This window comes from Hyla sarda, chromosome 8, assembly GCF_029499605.1.
Source record: "Hyla sarda isolate aHylSar1 chromosome 8, aHylSar1.hap1, whole genome shotgun sequence".
In the NCBI taxonomy this organism is placed as follows: Eukaryota; Metazoa; Chordata; class Amphibia; order Anura; family Hylidae; genus Hyla; species Hyla sarda.
In genome coordinates, this window is record NC_079196.1 from 116,745,362 (window position 1) to 116,767,754 (window position 22,393).

The window sequence follows — 22,393 nt, forward strand, 5'->3', positions numbered from 1 at the left end:
TAAACTGCAGATGACCATGTTGTGGTAGTTACCATGGATACCCAAGTGATGTGTGAGCTAACACATAGGCCCAACAGATTCCAAGAAGGCCAGAATCACCAGCGGCACCACCATCGATTGTCAGGTCACCCGGATTCAGCAAATACCAGAGTCCAAAATGATGCAGGTTTATACTGTTAATTTTCAGTTTATCGTTACAGTTGGTGTTATTCCATGTCGGAAGGGACGCAGCTACAGCCAGTGGGGTAACTAGAGACAGGCAGGCAGCTATGTGCAACAAAGGTAGGCGTGTTGTTTTCATATGCAGATCTGAAATATTGTCTTATATGCAAGAGGAGGAGTGATGGGGGTTCAGGCAAAAGCCAGGCTATGGATTGCATTGCTAAATGCTCCATCAGAGTGCAATGGTCGCCTGTCCTTTTTTTAAGTGATGATGTGGGTTTAGCCTGTGCTGTATGTATGTATGGGTGGCTGACTGCCACCCACCCAGAGAGTGTATGGGAGGCTGGTTGGCTGCCAGCCTTCCTTCCATTCCTATGAGTAATGTGAGTGCTCATGAAGGGGACATGGTTGGGTCCACCCCTTTCCCGGTTATCCCCTCTAGGCCTTTTGGCTTAGATCAAGTGTAAAAAAAGAAAGGATCTTGCTACAGATCGCATCCTGAGGCACGTTTTTTTTTGTGTGAATACTTGCACTTGGGTGACTTGTGAGCACATACTGATACATACGTTCCCTATCTGGGGACCATAAATTAAATGGATTTTTGAGAAAGGGAGCTGATTTGGAAGCTTGCTTCTGTCGCCCTATGCATTGACCCGATGTGGCAGTATATTCGGGTAGTGAACAGTGCACCACCCCATTCCAGTGTTAAACAAGAAAGATTCTCATTTAATCCTCCGTGGGTGAGAATTTGAGTTTGAGAATTGGAGACCAAAATGATGAGTTGCACTGACTGGTTTATGAACGTCTATTCATTTAGCGTTTTAATGACCATGTTTGCACACTGATTGGTGTAAAAAAATTAAATAAAACTAAATAATAATAATCTAGCACACCTGTGCAGGTTTGACATGACATGACAGGTAGCTGTCTTGTGGGTGGTGCTGAATCCTGTTAAATGACGTGAGGGTCTCATGCCTATACACAAGGGTGTGTCATTGAGGTTGCTTGACCATGCATTGGTATCTGTGGTCAGTGAATGATAAAAACAAAATTTACCATCCATTGATGGATGGGAAATCCGCCATGAGGCATTTGTTTTTAGAAACTGCTGCTCACAACCAATGTTGCAATGGAGTGTCTCCATCTGCTGGTGGTATTGGAAAGGCATTAGTGCTATGACAGGGTCTGAAGAAGAAGAAGAAGAAGAAGAAGAAGACGGAAAAAAATATATATAAAAAGAAAAAGAGAGAGAGAGAGAGAGAGACTGACTTAGTGAGCGAGTGAGTGAGAGAGTGAGAGTGAGTGAGAGTGAATGAGTGAGTGAGTGATTGAGTGAGTGAGTGAGTGAGTGAGAACAAATGAGTTAAAGCAAGTGAGTGAGAGAGATCGAATGAATGAAAGTCTGAATGACAGAAAGAAAAAAGGATGAAGAAAGAAGCATGAAGAAAAAAAAATGTATATGGAGTTGCTGACATGAGTGCAATCTACAAAGCCGTTGAGGCTGATCCTCATGGGAGGATTATTGCACCAGGACCCTTAGCACTTTTAAAATGCCATTCAATGCCACGGGCTAGATGTAAACTGCAGATGACCATGTTGTGGTAGTTACCATGGATACCCAAGTGATGTGTGAGCTAACACATAGGCCCAACAGATTCCAAGAAGGCCAGAATCACCAGCGGCACCACCATCGATTGTCAGGTCACCCGGATTCAGCAAATACCAGAGTCCAAAATGATGCAGGTTTATACTGTTAATTTTCAGTTTATTGTTACAGTTGGTGTTATTCCATGTCGGAAGGGACGCAGCTACAGCCAGTGGGGTAACTAGAGACAGGCAGGCAGCTATGTGCAACAAAGGTAGGCGTGTTGTTTTCATATGCAGATCTGAAATATTGTCTTATATGCAAGAGGAGGAGTGATGGGGGTTCAGGCAAAAGCCAGGCTATGGATTGCATTGCTAAATGCTCCATCAGAGTGCAATGGTCGCCTGTCCTTTTTTTAAGTGATGATGTGGGTTTAGCCTGTGCTGTATGTATGTATGGGTGGCTGACTGCCACCCACCCAGAGAGTGTATGGGAGGCTGGTTGGCTGCCAGCCTTCCTTCCATTCCTATGAGTAATGTGAGTGCTCATGAAGGGGACATGGTTGGGTCCACCCCTTTCCCGGTTATCTCCTCTAGGCCTTTTGGCTTAGATCAAGTGTAAAAAAAGAAAGGATCTTGCGACAGATCGCATCCTGAGGCACGTTTTTTTTTGTGTGAATACTTGCACTTGGGTGACTTGTGAGCACATACTGATACATACGTTCCCTATCTGGGGACCATAAATTAAATGGATTTTTGAGAAAGGGAGCTGATTTGGAAGCTTGCTTCTGTCGCCCTATGCATTGACCCGATGTGGCAGTATATTCGGGTAGTGAACAGTGCACCACCCCATTCCAGTGTTAAACAAGAAAGATTCTCATTTAATCCTCCGTGGGTGAGAATTTGAGTTTGAGAATTGGAGACCAAAATGATGAGTTGCACTGACTGGTTTATGAACGTCTATTCATTTAGCGTTTTAATGACCATGTTTGCACACTGATTGGTGTAAAAAAATAAAATAAAACTAAATAATAATAATCTAGCACACCTGTGCAGGTTTGACATGACATGACAGGTAGCTGTCTTGTGGGTGGTGCTGAATCCTGTTAAATGACGTGAGGGTCTCATGCCTATACACAAGGGTGTGTCATTGCTGTTGCTTGACCATGCATTGGTATCTGTGGTCAGTGAATGATAAAAACAAAATTTACCATCCATTGATGGATGGGAAATCCGCCATGAGGCATTTGTTTTTAGAAACTGCTGCTCACAACCAATGTTGCAATGGAGTGTCTCCATCTGCTGGTGGTATTGGAAAGGCATTAGTGCTATGACAGGGTCTGAAGAAGAAGAAGAAGAAGAAGACGGAAAAAAATATATATAAAAAGAAAAAGAGAGAGAGAGAGAGAGAGAGAGACTGACTTAATGAGCGAGTGAGTGAGAGAGTGAGAGTGAGTGAGAGTGAATGAGTGAGTGAGTGATTGAGTGAGTGAGTGAGTGAGTGAGAACAAATGAGTTAAAGCAAGTGAGTGAGAGAGATCGAATGAATGAAAGTCTGAATGACAGAAAGAAAAAAGGATGAAGAAAGAAGCATGAAGAAAAAAAAATGTATATGGAGTTGCTGACATGAGTGCAATCTACAAAGCCGTTGAGGCTGATCCTCATGGGAGGATTATTGCACCAGGACCCTTAGCACTTTTAAAATGTCATTCAATGCCACGGGCTAGATGTAAACTGCAGATGACCATGTTGTGGTAGTTACCATGGATACCCAAGTGATGTGTGAGCTAACACATAGGCCCAACAGATTCCAAGAAGGCCAGAATCACCAGCGGCACCACCATCGATTGTCAGGTCACCCGGATTCAGCAAATACCAGAGTCCAAAATGATGCAAGTTTATACTGTTAATTTTCAGTTTATCGTTACAGTTGGTGTTATTCCATGTCGGAAGGGACGCAGCTACAGCCAGTGGGGTAACTAGAGACAGGCAGGCAGCTATGTGCAACAAAGGTAGGCGTGTTGTTTTCATATGCAGATCTGAAATATTGTCTTATATGCAAGAGGAGGAGTGATGGGGGTTCAGGCAAAAGCCAGGCTATGGATTGCATTGCTAAATGCTCCATCAGAGTGCAATGGTCGCCTGTCCGTTTTTTAAGTGATGATGTGGGTTTAGCCTGTGCTGTATGTATGTATGGGTGGCTGACTGCCACCCACCCAGAAAGTGTATGGGAGGCTGGTTGGCTGCCAGCCTTCCTTCCATTCCTATGAGTAATGTGAGTGCTCATGAAGGGGACATGGTTGGGTCCACCCCTTTCCCGGTTATCCCCTCTAGGCCTTTTGGCTTAGATCAAGTGTAAAAAAAGAAAGGATCTTGCGACAGATCGCATCCTGAGGCACGTTTTTTTTTGTGTGAATACTTGCACTTGGGTGACTTGTGAGCACATACTGATACATACGTTCCCTATCTGGGGACCATAAATTAAATGGATTTTTGAGAAAGGGAGCTGATTTGGAAGCTTGCTTCTGTCGCCCTATGCATTGACCCGATGTGGCAGTATATTCGGGTAGTGAACAGTGCACCACCCCATTCCAGTGTTAAACAAGAAAGATTCTCATTTAATCCTCCGTGGGTGAGAATTTGAGTTTGAGAATTGGAGACCAAAATGATGAGTTGCACTGACTGGTTTATGAACGTCTATTCATTTAGCGTTTTAATGACCATGTTTGCACACTGATTGGTGTAAAAAAATAAAATAAAACTAAATAATAATAATCTAGCACACCTGTGCAGGTTTGACATGACATGACAGGTAGCTGTCTTGTGGGTGGTGCTGAATCCTGTTAAATGACGTGAGGGTCTCATGCCTATACACAAGGGTGTGTCATTGCTGTTGCTTGACCATGCATTGGTATCTGTGGTCAGTGAATGATAAAAACAAAATTTACCATCCATTGATGGATGGGAAATCCGCCATGAGGCATTTGTTTTTAGAAACTGCTGCTCACAACCAATGTTGCAATGGAGTGTCTCCATCTGCTGGTGGTATTGGAAAGGCATTAGTGCTATGACAGGGTCTGAAGAAGAAGAAGAAGAAGAAGAAGAAGACGGAAAAAAATATATATAAAAAGAAAAAGAGAGAGAGAGAGAGAGAGACTGACTTAGTGAGCGAGTGAGTGAGAGAGTGAGAGTGAGTGAGAGTGAATGAGTGAGTGAGTGATTGAGTGAGTGAGTGAGTGAGTGAGAACAAATGAGTTAAAGCAAGTGAGTGAGAGAGATCGAATGAATGAAAGTCTGAATGACAGAAAGAAAAAAGGATGAAGAAAGAAGCATGAAGAAAAAAAAATGTATATGGAGTTGCTGACATGAGTGCAATCTACAAAGCCGTTGAGGCTGATCCTCATGGGAGGATTATTGCACCAGGACCCTTAGCACTTTTAAAATGCCATTCAATGCCACGGGCTAGATGTAAACTGCAGATGACCATGTTGTGGTAGTTACCATGGATACCCAAGTGATGTGTGAGCTAACACATAGGCCCAACAGATTCCAAGAAGGCCAGAATCACCAGCGGCACCACCATCGATTGTCAGGTCACCCGGATTCAGCAAATACCAGAGTCCAAAATGATGCAGGTTTATACTGTTAATTTTCAGTTTATCGTTACAGTTGGTGTTATTCCATGTCGGAAGGGACGCAGCTACAGCCAGTGGGGTAACTAGAGACAGGCAGGCAGCTATGTGCAACAAAGGTAGGCGTGTTGTTTTCATATGCAGATCTGAAATATTGTCTTATATGCAAGAGGAGGAGTGATGGGGGTTCAGGAAAAGCCAGGCTATGGATTGCATTGCTAAATGCTCCATCAGAGTACAATGGTCGCCTGTCCGTTTTTTAAGTGATGATGTGGGTTTAGCCTGTGCTGTATGTATGTATGGGTGGCTGGCTGCCACCCACCCAGAGAGTGTATGGGAGGCTGGTTGGCTGCCAGCCTTCCTTCCATTCCTATGAGTAATGTGAGTGCTCATGAAGGGGACATGGTTGGGTCCACCCCTTTCCCGGTTATCCCCTCTAGGCCTTTTGGCTTAGATCAAGTGTAAAAAAAGAAAGGATCTTGCGACAGATCGCATCCTGAGGCACGTTTTTTTTTGTGTGAATACTTGCACTTGGGTGACTTGTGAGCACATACTGATACATACGTTCCCTATCTGGGGACCATAAATTAAATGGATTTTTGAGAAAGGGAGCTGATTTGGAAGCTTGCTTCTGTCGCCCTATGCATTGACCCGATGTGGCAGTATATTCGGGTAGTGAACAGTGCACCACCCCATTCCAGTGTTAAACAAGAAAGATTCTCATTTAATCCTCCGTGGGTGAGAATTTGAGTTTGAGAATTGGAGACCAAAATGATGAGTTGCACTGACTGGTTTATGAACGTCTATTCATTTAGCGTTTTAATGACCATGTTTGCACACTGATTGGTGTAAAAAAATAAAATAAAACTAAATAATAATAATCTAGCACACCTGTGCAGGTTTGACATGACATGACAGGTAGCTGTCTTGTGGGTGGTGCTGAATCCTGTTAAATGACGTGAGGGTCTCATGCCTATACACAAGGGTGTGTCATTGCTGTTGCTTGACCATGCATTGGTATCTGTGGTCAGTGAATGATAAAAACAAAATTTACCATCCATTGATGGATGGGAAATCCGCCATGAGGCATTTGTTTTTAGAAACTGCTGCTCACAACCAATGTTGCAATGGAGTGTCTCCATCTGCTGGTGGTATTGGAAAGGCATTAGTGCTATGACAGGGTCTGAAGAAGAAGAAGAAGAAGAAGAAGAAGACGGAAAAAAATATATATAAAAAGAAAAAGAGAGAGAGAGAGAGAGAGACTGACTTAGTGAGCGAGTGAGTGAGAGAGTGAGAGTGAGTGAGAGTGAATGAGTGAGTGAGTGATTGAGTGAGTGAGTGAGTGAGTGAGAACAAATGAGTTAAAGCAAGTGAGTGAGAGAGATCGAATGAATGAAAGTCTGAATGACAGAAAGAAAAAAGGATGAAGAAAGAAGCATGAAGAAAAAAAAATGTATATGGAGTTGCTGACATGAGTGCAATCTACAAAGCCGTTGAGGCTGATCCTCATGGGAGGATTATTGCACCAGGACCCTTAGCACTTTTAAAATGCCATTCAATGCCACGGGCTAGATGTAAACTGCAGATGACCATGTTGTGGTAGTTACCATGGATACCCAAGTGATGTGTGAGCTAACACATAGGCCCAACAGATTCCAAGAAGGCCAGAATCACCAGCGGCACCACCATCGATTGTCAGGTCACCCGGATTCAGCAAATACCAGAGTCCAAAATGATGCAGGTTTATACTGTTAATTTTCAGTTTATCGTTACAGTTGGTGTTATTCCATGTCGGAAGGGACGCAGCTACAGCCAGTGGGGTAACTAGAGACAGGCAGGCAGCTATGTGCAACAAAGGTAGGCGTGTTGTTTTCATATGCAGATCTGAAATATTGTCTTATATGCAAGAGGAGGAGTGATGGGGGTTCAGGCAAAAGCCAGGCTATGGATTGCATTGCTAAATGCTCCATCAGAGTGCAATGGTCGCCTGTCCGTTTTTTAAGTGATGATGTGGGTTTAGCCTGTGCTGTATGTATGTATGGGTGGCTGACTGCCACCCACCCAGAGAGTGTATGGGAGGCTGGTTGGCTGCCAGCCTTCCTTCCATTCCTATGAGTAATGTGAGTGCTCATGAAGGGGACATGGTTGGGTCCACCCCTTTCCCGGTTATCCCCTCTAGGCCTTTTGGCTTAGATCAAGTGTAAAAAAAGAAAGGATCTTGCGACAGATCGCATTCTGAGGCACGTTTTTTTTTTGTGTGAATACTTGCACTTGGGTGACTTGTGAGCACATACTGATACATACGTTCCCTATCTGGGGACCATAAATTAAATGGATTTTTGAGAAAGGGAGCTGATTTGGAAGCTTGCTTCTGTCGCCCTATGCATTGACCCGATGTGGCAGTATATTCGGGTAGTGAACAGTGCACCACCCCATTCCAGTGTTAAACAAGAAAGATTCTCATTTAATCCTCCGTGGGTGAGAATTTGAGTTTGAGAATTGGAGACCAAAATGATGAGTTGCACTGACTGGTTTATGAACGTCTATTCATTTAGCGTTTTAATGACCATGTTTGCACACTGATTGGTGTAAAAAAATAAAATAAAACTAAATAATAATAATCTAGCACACCTGTGCAGGTTTGACATGACATGACAGGTAGCTGTCTTGTGGGTGGTGCTGAATCCTGTTAAATGACGTGAGGGTCTCATGCCTATACACAAGGGTGTGTCATTGCTGTTGCTTGACCATGCATTGGTATCTGTGGTCAGTGAATGATAAAAACAAAATTTACCATCCATTGATGGATGGGAAATCCGCCATGAGGCATTTGTTTTTAGAAACTGCTGCTCACAACCAATGTTGCAATGGAGTGTCTCCATCTGCTGGTGGTATTGGAAAGGCATTAGTGCTATGACAGGGTCTGAAGAAGAAGAAGAAGAAGAAGACGGAAAAAAATATATATAAAAAGAAAAAGAGAGAGAGAGAGAGAGAGACTGACTTAGTGAGAGAGTGAGTGAGAGAGTGAGAGTGAGTGAGAGTGAATGAGTGAGTGAGTGATTGAGTGAGTGAGTGAGTGAGTGAGAACAAATGAGTTAAAGCAAGTGAGTGAGAGAGATCGAATGAATGAAAGTCTGAATGACAGAAAGAAAAAAGGATGAAGAAAGAAGCATGAAGAAAAAAAAATGTATATGGAGTTGCTGACATGAGTGCAATCTACAAAGCCGTTGAGGCTGATCCTCATGGGAGGATTATTGCACCAGGACCCTTAGCACTTTTAAAATGCCATTCAATGCCACGGGCTAGATGTAAACTGCAGATGACCATGTTGTGGTAGTTACCATGGATACCCAAGTGATGTGTGAGCTAACACATAGGCCCAACAGATTCCAAGAAGGCCAGAATCACCAGCGGCACCACCATCGATTGTCAGGTCACCCGGATTCAGCAAATACCAGAGTCCAAAATGATGCAGGTTTATACTGTTAATTTTCAGTTTATCGTTACAGTTGGTGTTATTCCATGTCGGAAGGGACGCAGCTACAGCCAGTGGGGTAACTAGAGACAGGCAGGCAGCTATGTGCAACAAAGGTAGGCGTGTTGTTTTCATATGCAGGTCTGAAATATTGTCTTATATGCAAGAGGAGGAGTGATGGGGGTTCAGGCAAAAGCCAGGCTATGTATTGCATTGCTAAATGCTCCATCAGAGTGCAATGGTCGCCTGTCCGTTTTTTAAGTGATGATGTGGGTTTAGCCTGTGCTGTATGTATGTATGGGTGGCTGACTGCCACCCACCCAGAGAGTGTATGGGAGGCTGGTTGGCTGCCAGCCTTCCTTCCATTCCTATGAGTAATGTGAGTGCTCATGAAGGGGACATGGTTGGGTCCACCCCTTTCCCGGTTATCCCCTCTAGGCCTTTTGGCTTAGATCAAGTGTAAAAAAAGAAAGGATCTTGCGACAGATCGCATCCTGAGGCACGTTTTTTTTTGTGTGAATACTTGCACTTGGGTGACTTGTGAGCACATACTGATACATACGTTCCCTATCTGGGGACCATAAATTAAATGGATTTTTGAGAAAGGGAGCTGATTTGGAAGCTTGCTTCTGTCGCCCTATGCATTGACCCGATGTGGCAGTATATTCGGGTAGTGAACAGTGCACCACCCCATTCCAGTGTTAAACAAGAAAGATTCTCATTTAATCCTCCGTGGGTGAGAATTTGAGTTTGAGAATTGGAGACCAAAATGATGAGTTGCACTGACTGGTTTATGAACGTCTATTCATTTAGCGTTTTAATGACCATGTTTGCACACTGATTGGTGTAAAAAAATAAAACTAAATAATAATAATCTAGCACACCTGTGCAGGTTTGACATGACATGACAGGTAGCTGTCTTGTGGGTGGTGCTGAATCCTGTTAAATGACGTGAGGGTCTCATGCCTATACACAAGGGTGTGTCATTGCTGTTGCTTGACCATGCATTGGTATCTGTGGTCAGTGAATGATAAAAACAAAATTTACCATCCATTGATGAATGGGAAATCCGCCATGAGGCATTTGTTTTTAGAAACTGCTGCTCACAACCAATGTTGCAATGGAGTGTCTCCATCTGCTGGTGGTATTGGAAAGGCATTAGTGCTATGACAGGGTCTGAAGAAGAAGAAGAAGAAGACGGAAAAAAATATATATAAAAAGAAAAAGAGAGAGAGAGAGAGAGAGACTGACTTAGTGAGCGAGTGAGTGAGAGAGTGAGAGTGAGTGAGAGTGAATGAGTGAGTGAGTGATTGAGTGAGTGAGTGAGTGAGAACAAATGAGTTAAAGCAAGTGAGTGAGAGAGATCGAATGAATGAAAGTCTGAATGACAGAAAGAAAAAAGGATGAAGAAAGAAGCATGAAGAAAAAAAAATGTATATGGAGTTGCTGACATGAGTGCAATCTACAAAGCCGTTGAGGCTGATCCTCATGGGAGGATTATTGCACCAGGACCCTTAGCACTTTTAAAATGCCATTCAATGCCACGGGCTAGATGTAAACTGCAGATGACCATGTTGTGGTAGTTACCATGGATACCCAAGTGATGTGTGAGCTAACACATAGGCCCAACAGATTCCAAGAAGGCCAGAATCACCAGCGGCACCACCATCGATTGTCAGGTCACCCGGATTCAGCAAATACCAGAGTCCAAAATGATGCAGGTTTATACTGTTAATTTTCAGTTTATCGTTACAGTTGGTGTTATTCCATGTCGGAAGGGACGCAGCTACAGCCAGTGGGGTAACTAGAGACAGGCAGGCAGCTATGTGCAACAAAGGTAGGCGTGTTGTTTTCATATGCAGATCTGAAATATTGTCTTATATGCAAGAGGAGGAGTGATGGGGGTTCAGGCAAAAGCCAGGCTATGGATTGCATTGCTAAATGCTCCATCAGAGTGCAATGGTCGCCTGTCCGTTTTTTAAGTGATGATGTGGGTTTAGCCTGTGCTGTATGTATGTATGGGTGGCTGACTGCCACCCACCCAGAGAGTGTATGGGAGGCTGGTTGGCTGCCAGCCTTCCTTCCATTCCTATGAGTAATGTGAGTGCTCATGAAGGGGACATGGTTGGGTCCACCCCTTTCCCGGTTATCCCCTCTAGGCCTTTTGGCTTAGATCAAGTGTAAAAAAAGAAAGGATCTTGCGACAGATCGCATCCTGAGGCACGTTTTTTTTTTTTGTGTGAATACTTGCACTTGGGTGACTTGTGAGCACATACTGATACATACGTTCCCTATCTGGGGACCATAAATTAAATGGATTTTTGAGAAAGGGAGCTGATTTGGAAGCTTGCTTCTGTCGCCCTATGCATTGACCCGATGTGGCAGTATATTCGGGTAGTGAACAGTGCACCACCCCATTCCAGTGTTAAACAAGAAAGATTCTCATTTAATCCTCCGTGGGTGAGAATTTGAGTTTGAGAATTGGAGACCAAAATGATGAGTTGCACTGACTGGTTTATGAACGTCTATTCATTTAGCGTTTTAATGACCATGTTTGCACACTGATTGGTGTAAAAAAATAAAATAAAACTAAATAATAATAATCTAGCACACCTGTGCAGGTTTGACATGACATGACAGGTAGCTGTCTTGTGGGTGGTGCTGAATCCTGTTAAATGACGTGAGGGTCTCATGCCTATACACAAGGGTGTGTCGTTGCTGTTGCTTGACCATGCATTGGTATCTGTGGTCAGTGAATGATAAAAACAAAATTTACCATCCATTGATGGATGGGAAATCCGCCATGAGGCATTTGTTTTTATAAACTGCTGCTCACAACCAATGTTGCAATGGAGTGTCTCCATCTGCTGGTGGTATTGGAAAGGCATTAGTGCTATGACAGGGTCTGAAGAAGAAGAAGAAGAAGACGGAAAAAAATATATATAAAAAGAAAAAGAGAGAGAGAGAGAGAGAGACTGACTTAGTGAGCGAGTGAGTGAGAGAGTGAGAGTGAGTGAGAGTGAATGAGTGAGTGAGTGATTGAGTGAGTGAGTGAGTGAGAACAAATGAGTTAAAGCAAGTGAGTGAGAGAGATCGAATGAATGAAAGTCTGAATGACAGAAAGAAAAAAGGATGAAGAAAGAAGCATGAAGAAAAAAAAATGTATATGGAGTTGCTGACATGAGTGCAATCTACAAAGCCGTTGAGGCTGATCCTCATGGGAGGATTATTGCACCAGGACCCTTAGCACTTTTAAAATGCCATTCAATGCCACGGGCTAGATGTAAACTGCAGATGACCATGTTGTGGTAGTTACCATGGATACCCAAGTGATGTGTGAGCTAACACATAGGCCCAACAGATTCCAAGAAGGCCAGAATCACCAGCGGCACCACCATCGATTGTCAGGTCACCCGGATTCAGCAAATACCAGAGTCCAAAATGATGCAGGTTTATACTGTTAATTTTCAGTTTATCGTTACAGTTGGTGTTATTCCATGTCGGAAGGGACGCAGCTACAGCCAGTGGGGTAACTAGAGACAGGCAGGCAGCTATGTGCAACAAAGGTAGGCGTGTTGTTTTCATATGCAGATCTGAAATATTGTCTTATATGCAAGAGGAGGAGTGATGGGGGTTCAGGCAAAAGCCAGGCTATGGATTGCATTGCTAAATGCTCCATCAGAGTGCAATGGTCGCCTGTCCGTTTTTTAAGTGATGATGTGGGTTTAGCCTGTGCTGTATGTATGTATGGGTGGCTGACTGCCACCCACCCAGAGAGTGTATGGGAGGCTGGTTGGCTGCCAGCCTTCCTTCCATTCCTATGAGTAATGTGAGTGCTCATGAAGGGGACATGGTTGGGTCCACCCCTTTCCCGGTTATCCCCTCTAGGCCTTTTGGCTTAGATCAAGTGTAAAAAAAGAAAGGATCTTGCGACAGATCGCATCCTGAGGCACGTTTTTTTTTTTGTGTGAATACTTGCACTTGGGTGACTTGTGAGCACATACTGATACATACGTTCCCTATCTGGGGACCATAAATTAAATGGATTTTTGAGAAAGGGAGCTGATTTGGAAGCTTGCTTCTGTCGCCCTATGCATTGACCCGATGTGGCAGTATATTCGGGTAGTGAACAGTGCACCACCCCATTCCAGTGTTAAACAAGAAAGATTCTCATTTAATCCTCCGTGGGTGAGAATTTGAGTTTGAGAATTGGAGACCAAAATGATGAGTTGCACTGACTGGTTTATGAACGTCTATTCATTTAGCGTTTTAATGACCATGTTTGCACACTGATTGGTGTAAAAAAATAAAATAAAACTAAATAATAATAATCTAGCACACCTGTGCAGGTTTGACATGACATGACAGGTAGCTGTCTTGTGGGTGGTGCTGAATCCTGTTAAATGACGTGAGGGTCTCATGCCTATACACAAGGGTGTGTCATTGCTGTTGCTTGACCATGCATTGGTATCTGTGGTCAGTGAATGATAAAAACAAAATTTACCATCCATTGATGGATGGGAAATCCGCCATGAGGCATTTGTTTTTAGAAACTGCTGCTCACAACCAATGTTGCAATGGAGTGTCTCCATCTGCTGGTGGTATTGGAAAGGCATTAGTGCTATGACAGGGTCTGAAGAAGAAGAAGAAGAAGACGGAAAAAAATATATATAAAAAGAAAAAGAGAGAGAGAGAGAGAGAGACTGACTTAGTGAGCGAGTGAGTGAGAGAGTGAGAGTGAGTGAGAGTGAATGAGTGAGTGAGTGATTGAGTGAGTGAGTGAGTGAGAACAAATGAGTTAAAGCAAGTGAGTGAGAGAGATCGAATGAATGAAAGTCTGAATGACAGAAAGAAAAAAGGATGAAGAAAGAAGCATGAAGAAAAAAAAATGTATATGGAGTTGCTGACATGAGTGCAATCTACAAAGCCGTTGAGGCTGATCCTCATGGGAGGATTATTGCACCAGGACCCTTAGCACTTTTAAAATGCCATTCAATGCCACGGGCTAGATGTAAACTGCAGATGACCATGTTGTGGTAGTTACCATGGATACCCAAGTGATGTGTGAGCTAACACATAGGCCCAACAGATTCCAAGAAGGCCAGAATCACCAGCGGCACCACCATCGATTGTCAGGTCACCCGGATTCAGCAAATACCAGAGTCCAAAATGATGCAGGTTTATACTGTTAATTTTCAGTTTATCGTTACAGTTGGTGTTATTCCATGTCGGAAGGGACGCAGCTACAGCCAGTGGGGTAACTAGAGACAGGCAGGCAGCTATGTGCAACAAAGGTAGGCGTGTTGTTTTCATATGCAGATCTGAAATATTGTCTTATATGCAAGAGGAGGAGTGATGGGGGTTCAGGCAAAAGCCAGGCTATGGATTGCATTGCTAAATGCTCCATCAGAGTGCAATGGTCGCCTGTCCGTTTTTTAAGTGATGATGTGGGTTTAGCCTGTGCTGTATGTATGTATGGGTGGCTGACTGCCACCCACCCAGAGAGTGTATGGGAGGCTGGTTGGCTGCCAGCCTTCCTTCCATTCCTATGAGTAATGTGAGTGCTCATGAAGGGGACATGGTTGGGTCCACCCCTTTCCCGGTTATCCCCTCTAGGCCTTTTGGCTTAGATCAAGTGTAAAAAAAGAAAGGATCTTGCGACAGATCGCATCCTGAGGCACGTTTTTTTTTTTGTGTGAATACTTGCACTTGGGTGACTTGTGAGCACATACTGATACATACGTTCCCTATCTGGGGACCATAAATTAAATGGATTTTTGAGAAAGGGAGCTGATTTGGAAGCTTGCTTCTGTCGCCCTATGCATTGACCCGATGTGGCAGTATATTCGGGTAGTGAACAGTGCACCACCCCATTCCAGTGTTAAACAAGAAAGATTCTCATTTAATCCTCCGTGGGTGAGAATTTGAGTTTGAGAATTGGAGACCAAAATGATGAGTTGCACTGACTGGTTTATGAACGTCTATTCATTTAGCGTTTTAATGACCATGTTTGCACACTGATTGGTGTAAAAAAATAAAATAAAACTAAATAATAATAATCTAGCACACCTGTGCAGGTTTGACATGACATGACAGGTAGCTGTCTTGTGGGTGGTGCTGAATCCTGTTAAATGACGTGAGGGTCTCATGCCTATACACAAGGGTGTGTCATTGCTGTTGCTTGACCATGCATTGGTATCTGTGGTCAGTGAATGATAAAAACAAAATTTACCATCCATTGATGGATGGGAAATCCGCCATGAGGCATTTGTTTTTAGAAACTGCTGCTCACAACCAATGTTGCAATGGAGTGTCTCCATCTGCTGGTGGTATTGGAAAGGCATTAATGCTATGACAGGGTCTGAAGAAGAAGAAGAAGAAGAAGAAGACGGAAAAAAATATATATAAAAAGAAAAAGAGAGAGAGAGAGAGAGAGACTGACTTAGTGAGCGAGTGAGTGAGAGAGTGAGAGTGAGTGAGAGTGAATGAGTGAGTGAGTGATTGAGTGAGTGAGTGAGTGAGAACAAATGAGTTAAAGCAAGTGAGTGAGAGAGATCGAATGAATGAAAGTCTGAATGACAGAAAGAAAAAAGGATGAAGAAAGAAGCATGAAGAAAAAAAAATGTATATGGAGTTGCTGACATGAGTGCAATCTACAAAGCCGTTGAGGCTGATCCTCATGGGAGGATTATTGCACCAGGACCCTTAGCACTTTTAAAATGCCATTCAATGCCACGGGCTAGATGTAAACTGCAGATGACCATGTTGTGGTAGTTACCATGGATACCCAAGTGATGTGTGAGCTAACACATAGGCCCAACAGATTCCAAGAAGGCCAGAATCACCAGCGGCACCACCATCGATTGTCAGGTCACCCGGATTCAGCAAATACCAGAGTCCAAAATGATGCAGGTTTATACTGTTAATTTTCAGTTTATCGTTACAGTTGGTGTTATTCCATGTCGGAAGGGACGCAGCTACAGCCAGTGGGGTAACTAGAGACAGGCAGGCAGCTATGTGCAACAAAGGTAGGCGTGTTGTTTTCATATGCAGATCTGAAATATTGTCTTATATGCAAGAGGAGGAGTGATGGGGGTTCAGGCAAAAGCCAGGCTATGGATTGCATTGCTAAATGCTCCATTAGAGTGCAATGGTCGCCTGTCCTTTTTTTAAGTGATGATGTGGGTTTAGCCTGTGCTGTATGTATGTATGGGTGGCTGACTGCCACCCACCCAGAGAGTGTATGGGAGGCTGGTTGGCTGCCAGCCTTCCTTCCATTCCTATGAGTAATGTGAGTGCTCATGAAGGGGACATGGTTGGGTCCACCCCTTTCCCGGTTATCCCCTCTAGGCCTTTTGGCTTAGATCAAGTGTAAAAAAAAGAAAGGATCTTGCGACAGATCGCATCCTGAGGCACGTTTTTTTTTGTGTGAATACTTGCACTTGGGTGACTTGTGAGCACATACTGATACATACGTTCCCTATCTGGGGACCATAAATTAAATGGATTTTTGAGAAAGGGAGCTGATTTGGAAGCTTGCTTCTGTCGCCCTATGCATTGACCCGATGTGGCAGTATATTCGGGTAGTGAACAGTGCACCACCCCATTCCAGTGTTAAACAAGAAAGATTCTCATTTAATCCTCCGTGGGTGAGAATTTGAGTTTGAGAATTGGAGACCAAAATGATGAGTTGCACTGACTGGTTTATGAACGTCTATTCATTTAGCGTTTTAATGACCATGTTTGCACACTGATTGGTGTAAAAAAATAAAATAAAACTAAATAATAATAATCTAGCACACCTGTGCAGGTTTGACATGACATGACAGGTAGCTGTCTTGTGGGTGGTGCTGAATCCTGTTAAATGACGTGAGGGTCTCATGCCTATACACAAGGGTGTGTCATTGCTGTTGCTTGACCATGCATTGGTATCTGTGGTCAGTGAATGATAAAAACAAAATTTACCATCCATTGATGGATGGGAAATCCGCCATGAGGCATTTGTTTTTAGAAACTGCTGCTCACAACCAATGTTGCAATGGAGTGTCTCCATCTGCTGGTGGTATTGGAAAGGCATTAGTGCTATGACAGGGTCTGAAGAAAAAGAAGAAGAAGAAGAAGAAGACGGAAAAAAATATATATAAAAAGAAAAAGAGAGAGAGAGAGAGAGAGACTGACTTAGTGAGCGAGTGAGTGAGAGAGTGAGAGTGAGTGAGAGTGAATGAGTGAGTGAGTGATTGAGTGAGTGAGTGAGTGAGAACAAATGAGTTAAAGCAAGTGAGTGAGAGAGATCGAATGAATGAAAGTCTGAATGACAGAAAGAAAAAAGGATGAAGAAAGAAGCATGAAGAAAAAAAAATGTATATGGAGTTGCTGACATGAGTGCAATCTACAAAGCCGTTGAGGCTGATCCTCATGGGAGGATTATTGCACCAGGACCCTTAGCACTTTTAAAATGCCATTCAATGCCACGGGCTAGATGTAAACTGCAGATGACCATGTTGTGGTAGTTACCATGGATACCCAAGTGATGTGTGAGCTAACACATAGGCCCAACAGATTCCAAGAAGGCCAGAATCACCAGCGGCACCACCATCGATTGTCAGGTCACCCGGATTCAGCAAATACCAGAGTCCAAAATGATGCAGGTTTATACTGTTAATTTTCAGTTTATCGTTACAGTTGGTGTTATTCCATGTCGGAAGGGACGCAGCTACAGCCAGTGGGGTAACTAGAGACAGGCAGGCAGCTATGTGCAACAAAGGTAGGCGTGTTGTTTTCATATGCAGATCTGAAATATTGTCTTATATGCAAGAGGAGGAGTGATGGGGGTTCAGGCAAAAGCCAGGCTATGGATTGCATTGCTAAATGCTCCATCAGAGTGCAATGGTCGCCTGTCATTTTTTTAAGTGATGATGTGGGTTTAGCCTGTGCTGTATGTATGTATGGGTGGCTGACTGCCACCCACCCAGAGAGTGTATGGGAGGCTGGTTGGCTGCCAGCCTTCCTTCCATTCCTATGAGTAATGTGAGTGCTCATGAAGGGGACATGGTTGGGTCCACCCCTTTCCCGGTTATCCCCTCTAGGCCTTTTGGCTTAGATCAAGTGTAAAAAAAGAAAGGATCTTGCGACAGATCGCATCCTGAGGCACGTTTTTTTTTGTGTGAATACTTGCACTTGGGTGACTTGTGAGCACATACTGATACATACGTTCCCTATCTGGGGACCATAAATTAAATGGATTTTTGAGAAAGGGAGCTGATTTGGAAGCTTGCTTCTGTCGCCCTATGCATTGACCCGATGTGGCAGTATATTCGGGTAGTGAACAGTGCACCACCCCATTCCAGTGTTAAACAAGAAAGATTCTCATTTAATCCTCCGTGGGTGAGAATTTGAGTTTGAGAATTGGAGACCAAAATGATGAGTTGCACTGACTGGTTTATGAACGTCTATTCATTTAGCGTTTTAATGACCATGTTTGCACACTGATTGGTGTAAAAAAATAAAATAAAACTAAATAATAATAATCTAGCACACCTGTGCAGGTTTGACATGACATGACAGGTAGCTGTCTTGTGGGTGGTGCTGAATCCTGTTAAATGACGTGAGGGTCTCATGCCTATACACAAGGGTGTGTCATTGCTGTTGCTTGACCATGCATTGGTATCTGTGGTCAGTGAATGATAAAAACTAAATTTACCATCCATTGATGGATGGGAAATCCGCCATGAGGCATTTGTTTTTAGAAACTGCTGCTCACAACCAATGTTGCAATGGAGTGTCTCCATCTGCTGGTGGTATTGGAAAGGCATTAGTGCTATGACAGGGTCTGAAGAAGAAGAAGAAGAAGACGGAAAAAAATATATATAAAAAGAAAAAGAGAGAGAGAGAGAGAGAGACTGACTTAGTGAGCGAGTGAGTGAGAGAGTGAGAGTGAGTGAGAGTGAATGAGTGAGTGAGTGATTGAGTGAGTGAGTGAGTGAGTGAGAACAAATGAGTTAAAGCAAGTGAGTGAGAGAGATCGAATGAATGAAAGTCTGAATGACAGAAAGAAAAAAGGATGAAGAAAGAAGCATGAAGAAAAAAAAATGTATATGGAGTTGCTGACATGAGTGCAATCTACAAAGCCGTTGAGGCTGATCCTCATGGGAGGATTATTGCACCAGGACCCTTAGCACTTTTAAAATGCCATTCAATGCCACGGGCTAGATGTAAACTGCAGATGACCATGTTGTGGTAGTTACCATGGATACCCAAGTGATGGGGGAGCTAACACATAGGCCCAACAGATTCCAAGAAGGCCAGAATCACCAGCGGCACCACCATCGATTGTCAGGTCACCCGGATTCAGCAAATACCAGAGTCCAAAATGATGCAGGTTTATACTGTTAATTTTCAGTTTATCGTTACAGTTGGTGTTATTCCATGTCGGAAGGGACGCAGCTACAGCCAGTGGGGTAACTAGAGACAGGCAGGCAGCTATGTGCAACAAAGGTAGGCGTGTTGTTTTCATATGCAGATCTGAAATATTGTCTTATATGCAAGAGGAGGAGTGATGGGGGTTCAGGCAAAAGCCAGGCTATGGATTGCATTGCTAAATGCTCCATTAGAGTGCAATGGTCGCCTGTCCTTTTTTTAAGTGATGATGTGGGTTTAGCCTGTGCTGTATGTATGTATGGGTGGCTGACTGCCACCCACCCAGAGAGTGTATGGGAGGCTGGTTGGCTGCCAGCCTTCCTTCCATTCCTATGAGTAATGTGAGTGCTCATGAAGGGGACATGGTTGGGTCCACCCCTTTCCCGGTTATCCCCTCTAGGCCTTTTGGCTTAGATCAAGTGTAAAAAAAAGAAAGGATCTTGCGACAGATCGCATCCTGAGGCACGTTTTTTTTTGTGTGAATACTTGCACTTGGGTGACTTGTGAGCACATACTGATACATACGTTCCCTATCTGGGGACCATAAATTAAATGGATTTTTGAGAAAGGGAGCTGATTTGGAAGCTTGCTTCTGTCGCCCTATGCATTGACCCGATGTGGCAGTATATTCGGGTAGTGAACAGTGCACCACCCCATTCCAGTGTTAAACAAGAAAGATTCTCATTTAATCCTCCGTGGGTGAGAATTTGAGTTTGAGAATTGGAGACCAAAATGATGAGTTGCACTGACTGGTTTATGAACGTCTATTCATTTAGCGTTTTAATGACCATGTTTGCACACTGATTGGTGTAAAAAAATAAAATAAAACTAAATAATAATAATCTAGCACACCTGTGCAGGTTTGACATGACATGACAGGTAGCTGTCTTGTGGGTGGTGCTGAATCCTGTTAAATGACGTGAGGGTCTCATGCCTATACACAAGGGTGTGTCATTGCTGTTGCTTGACCATGCATTGGTATCTGTGGTCAGTGAATGATAAAAACAAAATTTACCATCCATTGATGGATGGGAAATCCGCCATGAGGCATTTGTTTTTAGAAACTGCTGCTCACAACCAATGTTGCAATGGAGTGTCTCCATCTGCTGGTGGTATTGGAAAGGCATTAGTGCTATGACAGGGTCTGAAGAAAAAGAAGAAGAAGAAGAAGAAGACGGAAAAAAATATATATAAAAAGAAAAAGAGAGAGAGAGAGAGAGAGACTGACTTAGTGAGCGAGTGAGTGAGAGAGTGAGAGTGAGTGAGAGTGAATGAGTGAGTGAGTGATTGAGTGAGTGAGTGAGTGAGTGAGAACAAATGAGTTAAAGCAAGTGAGTGAGAGAGATCGAATGAATGAAAGTCTGAATGACAGAAAGAAAAAAGGATGAAGAAAGAAGCATGAAGAAAAAAAAATGTATATGGAGTTGCTGACATGAGTGCAATCTACAAAGCCGTTGAGGCTGATCCTCATGGGAGGATTATTGCACCAGGACCCTTAGCACTTTTAAAATGCCATTCAATGCCACGGGCTAGATGTAAACTGCAGATGACCATGTTGTGGTAGTTACCATGGATACCCAAGTGATGTGTGAGCTAACACATAGGCCCAACAGATTCCAAGAAGGCCAGAATCACCAGCGGCACCACCATCGATTGTCAGGTCACCCGGATTCAGCAAATACCAGAGTCCAAAATGATGCAGGTTTATACTGTTAATTTTCAGTTTATCGTTACAGTTGGTGTTATTCCATGTCGGAAGGGACGCAGCTACAGCCAGTGGGGTAACTAGAGACAGGCAGGCAGCTATGTGCAACAAAGGTAGGCGTGTTGTTTTCATATGCAGATCTGAAATATTGTCTTATATGCAAGAGGAGGAGTGATGGGGGTTCAGGCAAAAGCCAGGCTATGGATTGCATTGCTAAATGCTCCATCAGAGTGCAATGGTCGCCTGTCATTTTTTTAAGTGATGGTGTGGGTTTAGCCTGTGCTGTATGTATGTATGGGTGGCTGACTGCCACCCACCCAGAGAGTGTATGGGAGGCTGGTTGGCTGCCAGCCTTCCTTCCATTCCTATGAGTAATGTGAGTGCTCATGAAGGGGACATGGTTGGGTCCACCCCTTTCCCGGTTATCCCCTCTAGGCCTTTTGGCTTAGATCAAGTGTAAAAAAAGAAAGGATCTTGCGACAGATCGCATCCTGAGGCACGTTTTTTTTTGTGTGAATACTTGCACTTGGGTGACTTGTGAGCACATACTGATACATACGTTCCCTATCTGGGGACCATAAATTAAATGGATTTTTGAGAAAGGGAGCTGATTTGGAAGCTTGCTTCTGTCGCCCTATGCATTGACCCGATGTGGCAGTATATTCGGGTAGTGAACAGTGCACCACCCCATTCCAGTGTTAAACAAGAAAGATTCTCATTTAATCCTCCGTGGGTGAGAATTTGAGTTTGAGAATTGGAGACCAAAATGATGAGTTGCACTGACTGGTTTATGAACGTCTATTCATTTAGCGTTTTAATGACCATGTTTGCACACTGATTGGTGTAAAAAAATAAAATAAAACTAAATAATAATAATCTAGCACACCTGTGCAGGTTTGACATGACATGACAGGTAGCTGTCTTGTGGGTGGTGCTGAATCCTGTTAAATGACGTGAGGGTCTCATGCCTATACACAAGGGTGTGTCATTGCTGTTGCTTGACCATGCATTGGTATCTGTGGTCAGTGAATGATAAAAACAAAATTTACCATCCATTGATGGATGGGAAATCCGCCATGAGGCATTTGTTTTTAGAAACTGCTGCTCACAACCAATGTTGCAATGGAGTGTCTCCATCTGCTGGTGGTATTGGAAAGGCATTAGTGCTATGACAGGGTCTGAAGAAGAAGAAGAAGAAGAAGAAGACGGAAAAAAATATATATAAAAAGAAAAAGAGAGAGAGAGAGAGAGAGACTGACTTAGTGAGCGAGTGAGTGAGAGAGTGAGAGTGAGTGAGAGTGAATGAGTGAGTGAGTGATTGAGTGAGTGAGTGAGTGAGTGAGAACAAATGAGTTAAAGCAAGTGAGTGAGAGAGATCGAATGAATGAAAGTCTGAATGACAGAAAGAAAAAAGGATGA

The 22,393-nt window shown here is 43.5% G+C and overlaps 13 pseudogenes; all 13 read left to right on the forward strand.

The window, feature by feature from the left end:
• Positions 1–593: 593 nt before the first annotated feature.
• On the forward strand, positions 594–857 carry LOC130289085 (U2 spliceosomal RNA; annotated as a pseudogene).
• A 1,475-nt stretch (positions 858–2,332) lies between these two features.
• LOC130289196 (U2 spliceosomal RNA) lies at positions 2,333–2,596 on the forward strand (annotated as a pseudogene).
• A 1,473-nt stretch (positions 2,597–4,069) lies between these two features.
• LOC130289044 (U2 spliceosomal RNA) lies at positions 4,070–4,333 on the forward strand (annotated as a pseudogene).
• Positions 4,334–5,807: 1,474 nt separating this feature from the next.
• Positions 5,808–6,071, forward strand: LOC130289045 (U2 spliceosomal RNA; annotated as a pseudogene).
• Positions 6,072–7,546: 1,475 nt separating this feature from the next.
• On the forward strand, positions 7,547–7,811 carry LOC130289139 (U2 spliceosomal RNA; annotated as a pseudogene).
• A 1,469-nt stretch (positions 7,812–9,280) lies between these two features.
• Positions 9,281–9,544, forward strand: LOC130289046 (U2 spliceosomal RNA; annotated as a pseudogene).
• Positions 9,545–11,001: 1,457 nt separating this feature from the next.
• On the forward strand, positions 11,002–11,268 carry LOC130289183 (U2 spliceosomal RNA; annotated as a pseudogene).
• A 1,462-nt stretch (positions 11,269–12,730) lies between these two features.
• LOC130289158 (U2 spliceosomal RNA) lies at positions 12,731–12,996 on the forward strand (annotated as a pseudogene).
• Positions 12,997–14,458: 1,462 nt separating this feature from the next.
• Positions 14,459–14,724, forward strand: LOC130289159 (U2 spliceosomal RNA; annotated as a pseudogene).
• A 1,468-nt stretch (positions 14,725–16,192) lies between these two features.
• LOC130289220 (U2 spliceosomal RNA) lies at positions 16,193–16,457 on the forward strand (annotated as a pseudogene).
• Positions 16,458–17,928: 1,471 nt separating this feature from the next.
• LOC130289047 (U2 spliceosomal RNA) lies at positions 17,929–18,192 on the forward strand (annotated as a pseudogene).
• A 1,466-nt stretch (positions 18,193–19,658) lies between these two features.
• Positions 19,659–19,923, forward strand: LOC130289222 (U2 spliceosomal RNA; annotated as a pseudogene).
• Positions 19,924–21,398: 1,475 nt separating this feature from the next.
• Positions 21,399–21,662, forward strand: LOC130289048 (U2 spliceosomal RNA; annotated as a pseudogene).
• Positions 21,663–22,393: the final 731 nt, after the last annotated feature.